At 35.7% G+C, this 13,846-nt stretch overlaps 1 protein-coding gene across 1 annotated transcript in view; it reads right to left on the bottom strand.

Moving 5' to 3' along the window:
* The window catches only part of SNTG1 (syntrophin gamma 1), a 782,410-nt gene extending 769,260 nt beyond the window's left edge, over positions 1-13,150 (bottom strand). Inside the window, exons 1-2 of the mRNA XM_045845038.1 lie at positions 13,086-13,150; positions 11,856-12,582 (exon numbers count right to left, since the gene is read on the bottom strand). The gene's annotated coding sequence lies outside the window, so the exon portion shown is untranslated. The remainder of the gene's footprint in view (positions 1-11,855; positions 12,583-13,085) is intronic.
* Between the last annotated feature and the right edge of the window lie 696 nt (positions 13,151-13,846).

Raw genomic sequence — 13,846 nt, 5'->3', positions numbered from 1 at the left:
AATTAAGGAAGACACAAACAAATGAAGGCATCTACCATGTTCATGAATTGGAAGAATTAACATCATCAAAATGGCCATACTACCCAAAGCGATTTATACATTCAGTGCAATCACTATTAAAGTAACCAATGACATATTTCACAGATATAGAACAAACATTTCAGAAATTTATATGGAACCATAAATGACCTCAAATAGCTGCAGCGATTTTGAGAAAGAAGAACAAAACAGGAGGGATCACAATACCTGATATCAAACTGTATTATGAGGCCACTATAATCAAAACAGCCTGGTACTAGCATAGACCAATGAAACAGAACACAGACCCCAGAGGTAAATCCAAGTCTCTATGGTGAACTAATATTTGATAAAGGGGGAAGAAGCAAAAAAATGGAGTAAAAATACCCTCTTCAACAAATGGTGTTAGGAGCTCTGGACAGCTATGTGCAAAAAAAAAAAATGAAACATTATCACCAACTTATACCATACACAAAAATAAATTCAAGGTGGATAAAAGACTTCAATATAAGTTGTGACATCATAAAAGCCCTAGAGGAAAACATAGGCAGGAAAACCTCAGATGTTTCACGCAGCAACATCTTTACTATGTCCCCTAAAGCAAGGGACATAAAGGAAAGAATAAACAAATGGGATCTCATCAAAAGAACAAGCCTCTGCATGGCTAACAAAAACAGAATTAAAATAAAAAGAGAACCAACCAAATGGGAAAACATATTTTCCAATGATACCTCAGACAAGGGTTTGATCTCCAAAATATATAAAGAATTCACACAACTCCATTCCAGAAAGACAAAAACCCAATTAAACAATGGGCAAAATACTTGAACAGACACTTCTCCAAGGAGGACATACACAAGGCCCAGAGACATATGAGAAGATGCTCAGCATCACTAGCCATCAGAGAGATGCAAATTAAAACCACAATGAGATACTACCTCACACCGGTCAGAATGGCCATCATAAACAAATCAACAAACAAGTGTCGGAGAGGATGCGAAGAAAAGGGAATCCTAGTGTAGACTGGGTCCCAGTTGGTGGGAATGCAGACTGGTGTAGCCACTGTGGAAAACAGTATGGAATTTCCTCAGAAAACTAACAATGGAACTGCCTTTTGATCCAGCAATTTTGCTGCTGGGATTATACCCTAAGAACCTTGAAACACCAATCCAAAAGAACCTATGCACCCCAATGTTCATAGCAGCACAATTCATAACAGCCAAGTGCTGGAAGCAACTTAAGTCCCCATCAGCAAATGAGTGGATCAAAAAACTATTGTACATTTACACAATGGAATTCTACACAGCAGAGAGAAAGAAGGAGCTCCTATCCTTTGCAACAACATGGATGATGGAACTGGAGAGCATTACGCTAAGTGAAATAAGCCAGGTGGGGAGAGACAAATACTATACAATCTCACCTTTAACTGGAACATAATCAACAAAAGAAAAAGCAAATGTAATATAATCAGAGAATTGAAATTAAGAACAATCTAATAATAACCAGAGGGGAGCAGGGAGGGGACTGTGGGGAGACGGGTTTTCAGGAACTACTATAAAGGACACATGGACAAAACCAAGCGGGAAGGTGGAAGCAAGGGAGGGACATGGGTTTGGAGGGGTTAGGGGGAGGGGTGGGGAGAAAATGCAGACCACTCTAATTGAACAACAATAAAGTAATTTGTGAAAAGGAAAAATAAATATAAATAAATAAATAAATAAATAAAAGCAGGTAATACCACTTCACAGATACTAGGGTAGCTATAATAAAAACAAAAAAAACCCAGAAACATTATTGTTGGCAAAGGTGTAGAAAAATTGGAATCTCCATGTATTGTTGATGGTAATATAAAACAGTGCAACTGTCATAAAAAATAGTTTTGTAGTTTCTCAAAATATTAATCAAAATGTTGACTTACATGACTCAGCAATTCCACTACTAGATATGTACCTAATAGAACTGGAAATATATTCATATAAAAACTTGCACATGACTATTAATTACTACAGTCAAAAAAGTGGAAACACCAAAATGTCCATAACTGCTGTGTGGACAATTACCTAATCACATATGATGTGAAGCATATTTTCATATGTTTATTTGCCATCCTGTATATCTTCTTTAGTGAAATATCTGTTTAGTTCTTTTGACAATCTTTTAATTGGGTTGTTCATTTTTTTATTGTTGAGTTTTAAAAGTTCTTTCATATATTTTAAATAACAGTTCTTTATCAAATATGACTTTTCAAATATATTCTCTCATTCTATGTCTTGTCTTATTATTCTCTTCACATTATGATGCGAACAGCAGATTTTTAGGGGTTTAATAAAGTCCAACTTAATAATTATTTCTCTAATAGATTTTGCCTTGGATTTTTCATATAAAAGGTAATCACCATACCTAAAATTATCTAGATTTTTCTCTTCTGTTGTCTTTTAGGAGTATCATAGTTTTGTGTTTTATCAATACATTTAGGTCTATTTATTATTTTGAGTTAATTTTAAAGGAGGGTGTAAAGCTTATGTCTATTTTTTTTTTTTGCATGAGGATGGAAGTACAGTTGTTTCAGAACCATTTGTTGAAAAGGTTCATGTTTTTATTAATTTATTTTTACTTAAATAGTATTGACCAAAGACCATGCTGTTAGAATTTTAAACATTTGAAATTTGGTATGGTTTGCATTGTGACACCATATATGGTCAAGGTTCTGTAAATGTATATGTGAACCTCTAAATATAATAAACTATAAATATTTGTACTTATGTATGTTGTGTGTAGATTTTAATTTGCATGTCCATATCATTACATTTTGCTATAGAATATGTAGAATATTATAAAATCAGGTAAATATGGCATTAACTAAAATACCTTCTTAGAAAAATCAATAATTGTGTTGGAGCATTATTGAATTGTTTCAACTTTCACATTAATTCTCAATAACAAAATTGTTTTATACCTGATGCTCAGAGAGCAAAAGTAACTGGTATAAAACAATCATTCATCAGTGAAATGCCAAGAGTTTAAAACTGTATTATTTGTCCAAAATCTTTTGTTTTCTGCAGTATATTGCCTGCTTTATGGAAGTAGACCAAGTGTCCATCAGTACATGAGTGGATAAAATAACTATGGGCCATTTATGTAATGCAATGCTGCTTGGTCAGTATATATTATTGCCATATTCTGTTTAGTGTTCAAGTGTATTTATAGGAAGATATTCTGGTTATCTATTACTGCATAATAAACTACCTATATTTGAATGTTGAAAACACCAGTGTTCATAGTAGCCCATACTAGAAACAACCAAAATGTTCTTCAATGGTAGACGGGCCAACAAAGTAGTACATTCATACCGTGGAATAATATTTAACAATTAAATAAACTGACATAATAAACAACTTCAGTGGATCTGAAAAGCCTTATTCTCAGTGTAAAAAAAGGCCAATCTCAAAGGTCATATTCTATATGACACTGTTTATATAAAATTCTCAAAATAACAAACTCTAGAGATGGAGAATGGATTTGTGGTTGCCAGGAAAGTGGGGAGTAGGCCATAATACTAAGAACTAGAACAAGGAAGTTCTATTGTGGTGATAAAACTATTCTTTATCTTAATTATGATGGTGATTATATGAATCTATACATGGCATAAAGTACATACAACTACATATACACATACAACCAGATAAAAATTGAAGAACTTAAAATAACATTTATAGTTTATTTGACAATGTTGTGCCAATATAAATTCTTGGTTATATTACTGTATAATTACTGTGTAAGATGTTACCATTGGGGGGAAGATGAGTGGAGGCTTCACAAGGAGGCTTCAAACAATCTCTGCAACTTTTTTTGAATCTATAATTATTTAAAAATAAATACAAAGTTGAAAAAAATGATTGTCCAAATATATAGTATTGCTATCCCTAACCACATCTAAGATGGGCATTCAGTCACACTTGCTTGAAACTTTGGAAAGCTTAAAACTTACGTCTTCTCTACCTTCTTAACATTGTAGGTTGCTTGTTTACCCTGAACTATGATTCAATAAGGAGATATTCATTGAATGATATTCAATTATCCTTTACTTTTCTTAGAGTATCATTGATTAAATCATAATTTACAGTTCTGTTTCAACTCAGTCATAAACTAAATGGGAATCTTCTGAGAAATTTCAGAAATTTTCTGAGAATCAGCTTCCTAACCTGATAATATATGAGTACTTTTCCAGCACTACCTCATAATGACATTATGATTCTATTGCAGATGTCCTTACTTTGTCATTGTTAGATTCTGGCCTTCTTGAGATCAGAGAACAAGCTTAGTATCTAAAAGTAATCTATACTGAAAAGTAATCTATACTGAAAAAAAATAGACTACCTAAAAGTAATATATTCTGCATGCTGAGGTGGTCCACAAATATTTGTGCAAAAGACACTGGTGAGTTATGAGTTGTGTTTGCTTCTGTTCATCAGTATTCTAACCACTTGACATTGAAATTGAGAATTTTGGCAATGTCAGCAAAGCAAGTGTTACACACAGATCATTTCTAACAAACTATTTTTTCTATAAAGTAAAATTCAATTTTATTTATGAAAGACTTAAGAATTTAAAATGGTTGAAATATATCTTCACATGAACCTGTTTCATAATTCTGTATACTGAAGGAATATAAGGAGCTTTCAGTTTCTTTACTTTATTAGTTAAATAAATAAAATTGTATCAGCTTTCCAGAGCTAGTAGAGACACTAATCCCATTCATTAAAATTTAATGTACTTTGAACTCCCTGTCAAACTATCCCAGAATATTTCAAAATCACTGATATTATAGAAGCACATACACTGCTTTAACAATCTAATAGATAGATCTAATGATGTTCTATGTGTTAAATTAGTATCATCTGTTAAACATTCATTGCTAATTCACTTTATAACATGCTTTATTAAAAGTCATTAAAACCTGCAGCTGCATCCCGTAATCATTTCCTAAATATAAAGACTGCATTTATAAATGATCTCCTTGTTCGAGATACTACCATACAGCTCACAAACTCTTTGTTAGAAGCCAGGGAGCTTTTATTCTTTATAAAAAGAAATGCTAAGTAATTCATCAGATGCCAAACATTTTTTTTTTGGCCACATATCAGCCTTGTTCCAAGTGTTCAACTTTCATTAAGAATAGTTATAATGTAGTCTTAGATCAATACTTAGAACTTTTGTCTATTTGAGTTCCATCCTGCTCCTAGGATTTAATCTCTTAATATGTATTCTTGGTAAACCTGTAAAAGCACAGTGATTTGGCTCAGTTAAGCACACTGAAGTAAGGCTCTTATATTCTAGAACTACACATGGAAAGAAGAAACTACATGTATTTGGAGTTCTGTTTACTCTGTTCAAGAGAAAATAGCTTATTGGGGGCTTTAAATGCCTGTAGAAATAATGTAAAGGCTCTAGGCTCTATTCAATTGTTCATTCTGTGATTATACTTCTTTTATACATATCCAAAAAAAGTTCAGAAAAATAAAGTTTGGATAAGATTTAAAGAAATTTAATCTTTCACAGAAAAAATTAAATTGTATGTAATAGAGTTGCTTACTTCTCAAAACAATTTCATTTAAAATCTTCAGCATTTGTTAATATATTTGGCATTATTACCCAAAATAATGTAATTGGTAGAAAGAGTTACTGCAATAAAACACATTGTGGAATGTTGATTTATCTTCACTCCTATTTATTCTATGGACTATCTTTTCCTCACAGTATTTCTGACCATTCAAAGGAATGGATTATTTTATCTCAATCACTCATCATTTTTTAAAACTTATTTCTTGGTAATTTCTAGAGACATTAAGATGAGGTGTTTTTTTTTTGCTAAGTCATTGTTTATTCTCCCATCTTTAGAGAAAAACAGAGGGGACTGGAAAAGAACATCTGACTAAAGATGTCAGTTTAGTTTTTAACAAATGCACTGAAATCAGAAAATCAATGGTTCTGTAGGCTACAGGACACAGAAGGCACCCTGTGCATTGAGTCCAGTTTGCAGCTCTTTTGTTCCATGAAAAATTTAAAAAATTAACTTAGATGAAAATGAGATTTCACAAAATTCTGTTTTTAGTTCTCAGGTTTTGCTCTAATTCAGGGGAGTCAAACTCATTTTCACCGTGGGCCATATCAGCCTCATGGTTGCCTTCAAAGGGCAGAATGTAATTTTAGGACTTTATAACTGTAAGTACTCCTTAACAGTTAAGTGAGAGCTGGATGCGCCACTGGGTAGGAACAAGGTGTCCAGCCAGATAAAACAAGGTAGAGGGCCAGATTCCACCTGCCTGCAGACCTTGTGTTCATCACCTGTGCTCTAACTGAATCAAGGTGAGAGACAAGGAACCCTCTTGGGGCTCCAGTTTAATACCGGTCCTACTGACCAGCCACGCTCCAGCCACATTCCTCCACCTCCCTGAGCCCTGTAGGCATTTGAATGTACAATCTATGCAAAGAGATGCAGGTTTGGATAACTAAACAAAAAAGGAAACAATCTAGGACAAAGCATAAAGAAAAGAACTACTAGATGTGAGTATAGTATGTTTGGAAGACAATATATAACACAGAAATTTTATCTGAGGAAATTAAATAGAACAACTACAGGACAGTCAGAGCCACAGCTGCAGACTGGCCTAAAGAGCTAAGTAATAACAAACACCAACTTGACCAGTTTCCTGCTGTTTATGGGCAATGCACTAGCCATTCTCTATACCCTGTTATATTAACTGTTCCCAACAGCATATTGAGGGGGAATTTTCTTTCGTTTCACTTACAAAAATAAAGAGACTCAGAAAGTTTACATCTCTTGTCCTGGTTTGTATAGTTAATCAGTCTCTAAACCAGAATTAAATTCAAAATTTCTGTGATCCTAAATCTCATGTAATTCCCACCATAAGAGTATGGGAACATTTATGAGAGAAATTCCCCGGGGAAAGCAGAAGAAATGTTTCTGAACTCAACTAAATGTATAGGTTTTTATTTGCTGCTTTCTTTTTCTTTTTTTATTCTTGACACTAATACAGATATTCTCTATGCTCTCCCTTTTGCCCCTATCCACCCAGCCCTGATCTGCCCCCTGCCTCAGAAGGTAACCAAAAAAAACAGATGAGCTATTAAATTTAAGACAAAGTGATATACCCAAGATTACATCTTTAGTTAATGAGAAACCATATTTGACTCTAAGAGAATTAGTATGTACTTCAAGTATTTTTAACCAGACAATGCTGTTTACTTGTGGAATTTTATATTTCATGATCTTGGATACTTATTTCCCTCCCTCAGTCCCTTTGAGAAGGCTCAAAGATAATGCATTATTCAATAGTTTTATATGATAACATATTATTGCTCAAATTCTGACAACATATCTAAAAGATCCCTGCTTTCTGGTAAATTATTCAGTGAATTTAAGTAAGTGAATTAAAAAACTAAATCTTAAACTATTTGAAATTGGATAAATGAATATATTTGTTATGTATAAATGTAGTTGTAACTACTTCACAAATTTTAATATTAAAAAGTTATGCAAGTGTGTACATTAAGTATACTGAAGTGATAAAGAATTAGCCTCTATTTTAATGCATCAATTTAATGATTCTTTTATTTAAAAATAAGTACATATTTAGCTTTGTTGAGAATTCAAAGACAAAATTTATGTAAATCTAAGATCATTTTCTGACAGAGTGTGTAAAATGTGCTGAACAAGCTTCATAATTATAAAGGCAAAGATTTAAAAGACAAATAAAGACAAAGACAAAGTTTTTGAGTCATAAACATTATTTTGATGAACATTCACTTCCTGCTTTTTTCCTTTTATCCTCTGTTATTTCTTTCCTATTTTCTTTCCCTTTTTTGGATAAGTGGTGACAAAACAAAAAAAAATCTCAAAATTATATCACTAGGTAATTATAATTTTCCACCTCTAGCACTCAAATAATACAACTATACAATAACTTAAATTTCCTAAACATTCTACCTGTATATGCTTAGTGATACTATATAAAACTATATAGACTAAATATTTAAACATTACCTTTAAAAAATCATAGTCACGTTTAAAACTCCAACTGATGAAAAAATAAGAAATAAGATGTTGCTTGAGATTTCTTAACATCTATGAATAGAACCCAAGCCTTGCACTAAATAAACACTATATCTTTACAGCATTTCCAAGGTATTGCCATAGGTCAGGACCATACCATGTTATCCATACTTCATCCTCACTAGCGAGAAATCAAATGCAAAATGCTTTCTTTCTGGTTATGTTTTCAGGTTTTGAGTTTTAAAGTGCATTTAATTCTATGGATTTCCATGTTGATATATCTAGTAAAAAATATTATTCTTCTTCACAGACCAGAAAATTATGACACAAAAGAGTGACTGATTCATTTAAGGTCAAAATGAAAGTAGTAAAAATAAACTTGGGTCATGTTGATCACTTTGGTGTGAATTTTGAACAATAAATGATTTTAAACCAGCTTCTACCTGCATTGAAATATTTATTCCATTAAGATAGTTAAGAAAATTGATGCTGAAGTAGCACCAAAAAACATATTCTCTATACTGAAAGTTCTTAAATAGAAGAGGCATGTCCACCATGTTGTAATCAGCAGGGAAGTTTTTGATGAGGGAAGAAATGAATGCTATTGGAGATTATTTATAACTCAAAGATATAGCACTTAAGTTTCCAAAATACTCTCAAAGCATTATCTTGAGACTTTCCCATATTCCAAACAGTAGGCATTTGTTCATTCATCCCACAAATGTTTAGGTGTCACCAATTAGGGTTGTGCCTTAATTGGTACCCACAGTATCCTCTTTTACAAAAGAAAAGTTAACTTTCATTGGGTTGAGTGACTTGTCCAAGATCTAATGACAAGCATTCAAGAATCTTAATCTTTTGACTGTCAAACACTACTTGTTACACACCATGTATAACTCATTCACCTAAACAGGAAGAAAATATAAACAAGAAATCCTTCTCCATTTGTGTGCTATTCTGTGACTCACTGTACATGTTTGGGAGAGCTGGGATGATTATAAAAATAATTTCCTATTTATAACATACTTTTCCTCACTATTAGCTTTTACCTTGCTTGTTAGAATTGGGTGAATAAACAGGTCTTGCCTGGAATTTACATCTTTTAAAATGATACAAAAATAAAAGTCAATTACTGAGGGCCTTCTTAAATTTCAGTAAAAATCATCTCATACTTTTACATTTTTTGATATACACAATTCAAACCCAAGAAAACACTTCCTAAGGCAAACTCTGGACATTCAAATCCAATATAATCTGTAGGTATCAATAATTACATTAGAATAGCTGGTTAATATTCAGAGGGTCTACCCGAAGAGTTAAACGAAGGTGTTTTTTATAATATCTTAGTATTTAGAGATTCAGGCCAGAACTCCCTGTTCTATTCTCCACACACCATTTCCTGTTAAAAGCAAAGTGACTGATCAGATTCTAGGGCTCATTTCTAATTATCTTCTGGTCTTATATACACTTTACATTTTCCTGTCTACACAATCCTATTTCACTTTTTTTCTTTTGAGACTCAAATGTAAGCAACTTTTTACCAACAAAACAGTTCCTCCCCCACCAGCCTCACCAGGGGAGGGGATATTGAATTATTGTGTCTAGTACTCTGCAAATCGCATGCATCTGTTTTCCCTAATGGACCAAAATACCTATGAAAAAAACAGTTTCCTTTACTGGGATATGAGTATCCCATAATAAAGCACTGATTCTTCTTTAAAGACAGGTAATCCTATCAAAAAATGTTAGGTTCCATTAACCCAGCCACTCCTTTGGGGGAGCTTGGGAGTGGCAGCAGATAGAAATTAGCATTTAGGTAGGCATTAAATTAATTTACAAAACTCCATCTCAATGTAATAACATTTCCTCAGAAATGAGGATTGTTATGAGCTCCATGCACTTTGCCTGAGCTTGGAAAGGTGAATTAGAGTTATTTATTTCTAAGACTAAATCTTCAAAGGGATTAGGCAAAGGTTACTTTTACTTTGTGCAGTTTCAGTCACACATAAAGAAAGCCTGCCCTCTTTACCACTAAGAAGGTAACTGCAGCCACATACCCATAGAAATGCTTCCTATGACACATTCTGTTTTTATTTTATGAGCTCCAGGTATGAGAGCCTATGTTAATTAACTGACAACCAAAATATCCATCTAAAAATGTGCTGTGCATCTCTTAAATCATTATTAATTATTCCATGAGGTAATTTCACCTTCATATCTCTAAGACTAGAAAAAAAATCAGGTTGTGTTAGGAGCACATCATAGCTCTCCTAGGAAGGGATCCAAATCAATGGTACATTTTCTCCTCCTCAGATGATCATTTCTGACCTATATAGGGCAACATAGCCCCCAGGCTGCTCAATGACATAGATGCCTCTGCTTCATTTCTGCTAAGCAAGCAGGTTCATGGTAAGTGGTAAATGACAGTTAAGTATGATTTTTCCTCAGAGTGTAATTGCTACACTCAGGCAATGCAAAACAAATACCATCAGCCCATCAGCCCACCAACAAATACCATCTTAACAGCCTCAGAGGATTTTTATGCTGAAACTGAGAAAGAGGGTATGTATGGATACATATTAGGAGCATTTCACTATCAATTAGATATGGCCTATAAAATAAAAAGGAAAAACTAAGGAATTATAATTTTTCAGGAGGGGCAAACTCTTCCCACAGTGTTGGTTATGCATATAGTATAAAATGTGCTTACATGATTGGAAAAGTCCATTCCTGCAAGTCAATACTCTCCACACAACTGAATGTGTGCATTGGAATTGATTGAGCCCTTAGTGAAATGTCAGGCATGGGCTATAAATTTGTGTAACTGCCTTTACCCAGTGAAACCTTTTTATTAAAGCAGAATGCTTATCAAGGTCACTGTGAAAGATGGTAGTTTTAAAGCTCCAGGGGAAGACTCCAGAAATAAGAATCAACAGAAAACAGATTTAATGAAGACTTTAAAGTTTATGGTTTGTCAAGAACCTATTTTCCCCTACAACTTTTTTGGATTTCAGTGACTAATTTATTTTGTAGAACTAAGAAGTCAGAATGCTATTAAAATCCAGCTCTCCTAAAAAAGACACACTAAAGCTTCTCACTTCTGCTTTATGGAAGGTGTGGTTTGAGCAAGCAGTCTTAAGCTTTAAAAGGCAGGAAAGATCATGCTAAGAAAAAAATGTCTAGTTAAGATGCTACAGGTGTAGGTATACTTGGGGGTTCAAGTAGAGAGAGGGATCAGGTGTGTATTCATACATGTGTTTGCTCCTGTGTATTGTTTCACAAATTGTAATCAGCTAAAATATAACAGAAGGTGTGGTTAAACCATCTACTTGTAACTTTGAATCGTGCATACTGTGCAACACAGACAAGATCACTTTAAACTACATGCATAAGACAAAAAAAACCCTCTTAACAAAATACCAGATTGTATTACTTTTTGGACAACTGAGACATACACAAATTTAAAAATTTTTTAGGTGGGCAATGTAAAAATATCCCACTAAGACTTGATTTAATTATACAAGCCAGTATATAAAATAATTTTTAATATTCTTGTCATATAGGGTACTTCAGAAAAATAAAATATTCAACTATGTTATTAGGCAAGAGATTTCCTAAGATCATGATGCAGGAACAATCATTTAAAAATCAAATTATTTTCTTAATCTACAAGAAAAAATAATACTATATATAATCCTACTATTAAATTCTTGAAAAAATCATTAGAGTTGTAAATAAGCAGAAAACTAGTATTATCACTTACCTGCCAAGTAGAAAAATTAGAAGTCTTTTAGTTTCTCTGATGTAGGATTTTGAGTAGTTCTGCAACCTCCACTCACAAAGCTATATCCAAAAACAGTTGCAATCCTCTCATGAACATTGTTTATTTCAAAAAGTGAGGGCCTTTGAGCATTTCAGCCCCTATTGTAGAGTCCATGATTTCTCGGAGCCTCTAAGAACTTTGACTTCACTCTTCTGCTTGCATTTCTCCCAGGCCCCTGTAGAAAATTATTCCTGAAGTTGTTGCTGAGTTTAATCTGCGGAACAAAAAGTACTTCTCAGAGCCCTGTACAGTAGTTGTAGCAGATGGGTAAGAAGGGTTAATTTTTGTCTATTAAGGAAGGGCAGTGGGGACGAGGGGTTATTAGGAGGCACCGTCGTTTAGCTTCGAGAAGTAGGAAACCCAGCTGCCCTTAGCAACAACAGTGGCAGCAAGGACAGCGGCAGAGGCAGCTCGGTTGTGTCCCTGTGGGTGCAGTCCAGCCTGGAGATGCTGTCCATCCCTTTTGGTGCTGAAGTATGGGGACTGAAACCCCACCTTCAGCCCGTCCCCAGATAGCTCTTTCCTCCACCAGCGAATGCGAAGGGCTTCCTTATCTTCCAGGCTCACCTTTCCCCTGGCGCCTTATATTTTGGTAGGGGTTAACTGCTTCTTCAAAATAATATTCTCATATTTATCTGGTGGCAACGTTTCCGGACACTATTTGACGCTGCAAGTAGGAATATGTGGGAAATCAGATTTAAGCATCTCCTCACTTTTCAGAGGCCCTAAACGAGTTTCCCAATGAGACAAATGAAAGGAAACGCACGCACACGCGCAGGAGAGGGGGGGAGAGGGGAAGGGGACAGAAGGAGGATGGGGACCAGAGGGAAGCAGAGAGAAGAGAGAGGGGGGAAGGGGAGAGAGAGAGAAAGAGAATATGAATGAATACAGATTGTGTACGGTAGAAAAGCAAAAGCTCCTTTCAGTCTCTCATTATATAAAAAGGAAAGGGGCTATTTTGGAAGACTCCGCAATTGATTACCAATTAGGTGGACCACCTTTAAATTCTGAGAAACCCCATTTAAAATTCCTAGATTAAACACAATAAAGAGGTCGTGGATTCTTCTTTGACCCTCCAGATAGAAACTGCAGGTTATTGTAAAAAAAAAAAAAAAAGAAAAGAAAAGAAAAACGAAACAAATGAAAGAAAAGGAATATCGGCTTTGCTACCTTTTAAAACGCTGGTGAATTTGTTCCGAATCCTTGCGGAGCCTCTAAGAGGATGCAGCCGGAAGTCGTTCGTGTGACTGTCGGAGCCACGAGAAACAGCCTGGGAGCCGGGAGCCTCGGGAGGCTGCGATCCCAGCCGGCTCTCGCCAGCCGCCCACAGCCCGGGCTGCCGCCGGGGGAGGCCCGGGGCGGGCGGGGAGGGGAGGCCGCTTTCACAAAGGATCAAAGGAGGAAAGCACAATGTCAGCAGGAAGAGTGACAATACTCGCCCTTTTAAAGCCAGAACAACTCCCAATGCTGCAGGCTCTTAGCCTCGGGGTTCAGCGCAATTCCCGCCTCGCCTCCCACGCCGCCCGTCCGGCTCCCGGGTCGGAGTCTGCGCTCTCCCTGGGCCTCGCTCGCGCGTTGCTCCAGCTCTGCAGACACCCACTTCTGCCCGCGCCAGGACTGGGAATAGGGCAGGGTTTGTTTTGGTGGTCCCGAGGGCTCCGCCGCCTTCACTGCGCAACACGTGCGGACGCCGGTCGGGTGAGACTGTGGAAGAGATACCCAACTCTGAAACTGTTGGAAAACTGATCAAATTGTTGTTTGCGAGGACTAGGTGTAGCGAAAAAGAAAAATGTAGTCGAGGAGGTCGTAACACAGCTCGCCTCTTCAAGCCCCGGCGAGTGCAGCGTGGAGTTCAGCGCCGAGATTGTCGGTGGACTCGGGAGGAAATCCGGGAAAGACTGGGTAGGGCCTCGGGGCTGAAGGAGGAGAGG

Source organism: Phyllostomus hastatus, unplaced genomic scaffold (genome assembly GCF_019186645.2).
Source record: "Phyllostomus hastatus isolate PE091 unplaced genomic scaffold, TTU_PhHast_1.1 phas_contig_449, whole genome shotgun sequence".
Taxonomy (NCBI): Eukaryota; Metazoa; Chordata; class Mammalia; order Chiroptera; family Phyllostomidae; genus Phyllostomus; species Phyllostomus hastatus.
Note: the sequence above shows the minus strand (reverse complement) of the source record. Positions and strands in the feature narration are given on the sequence as shown.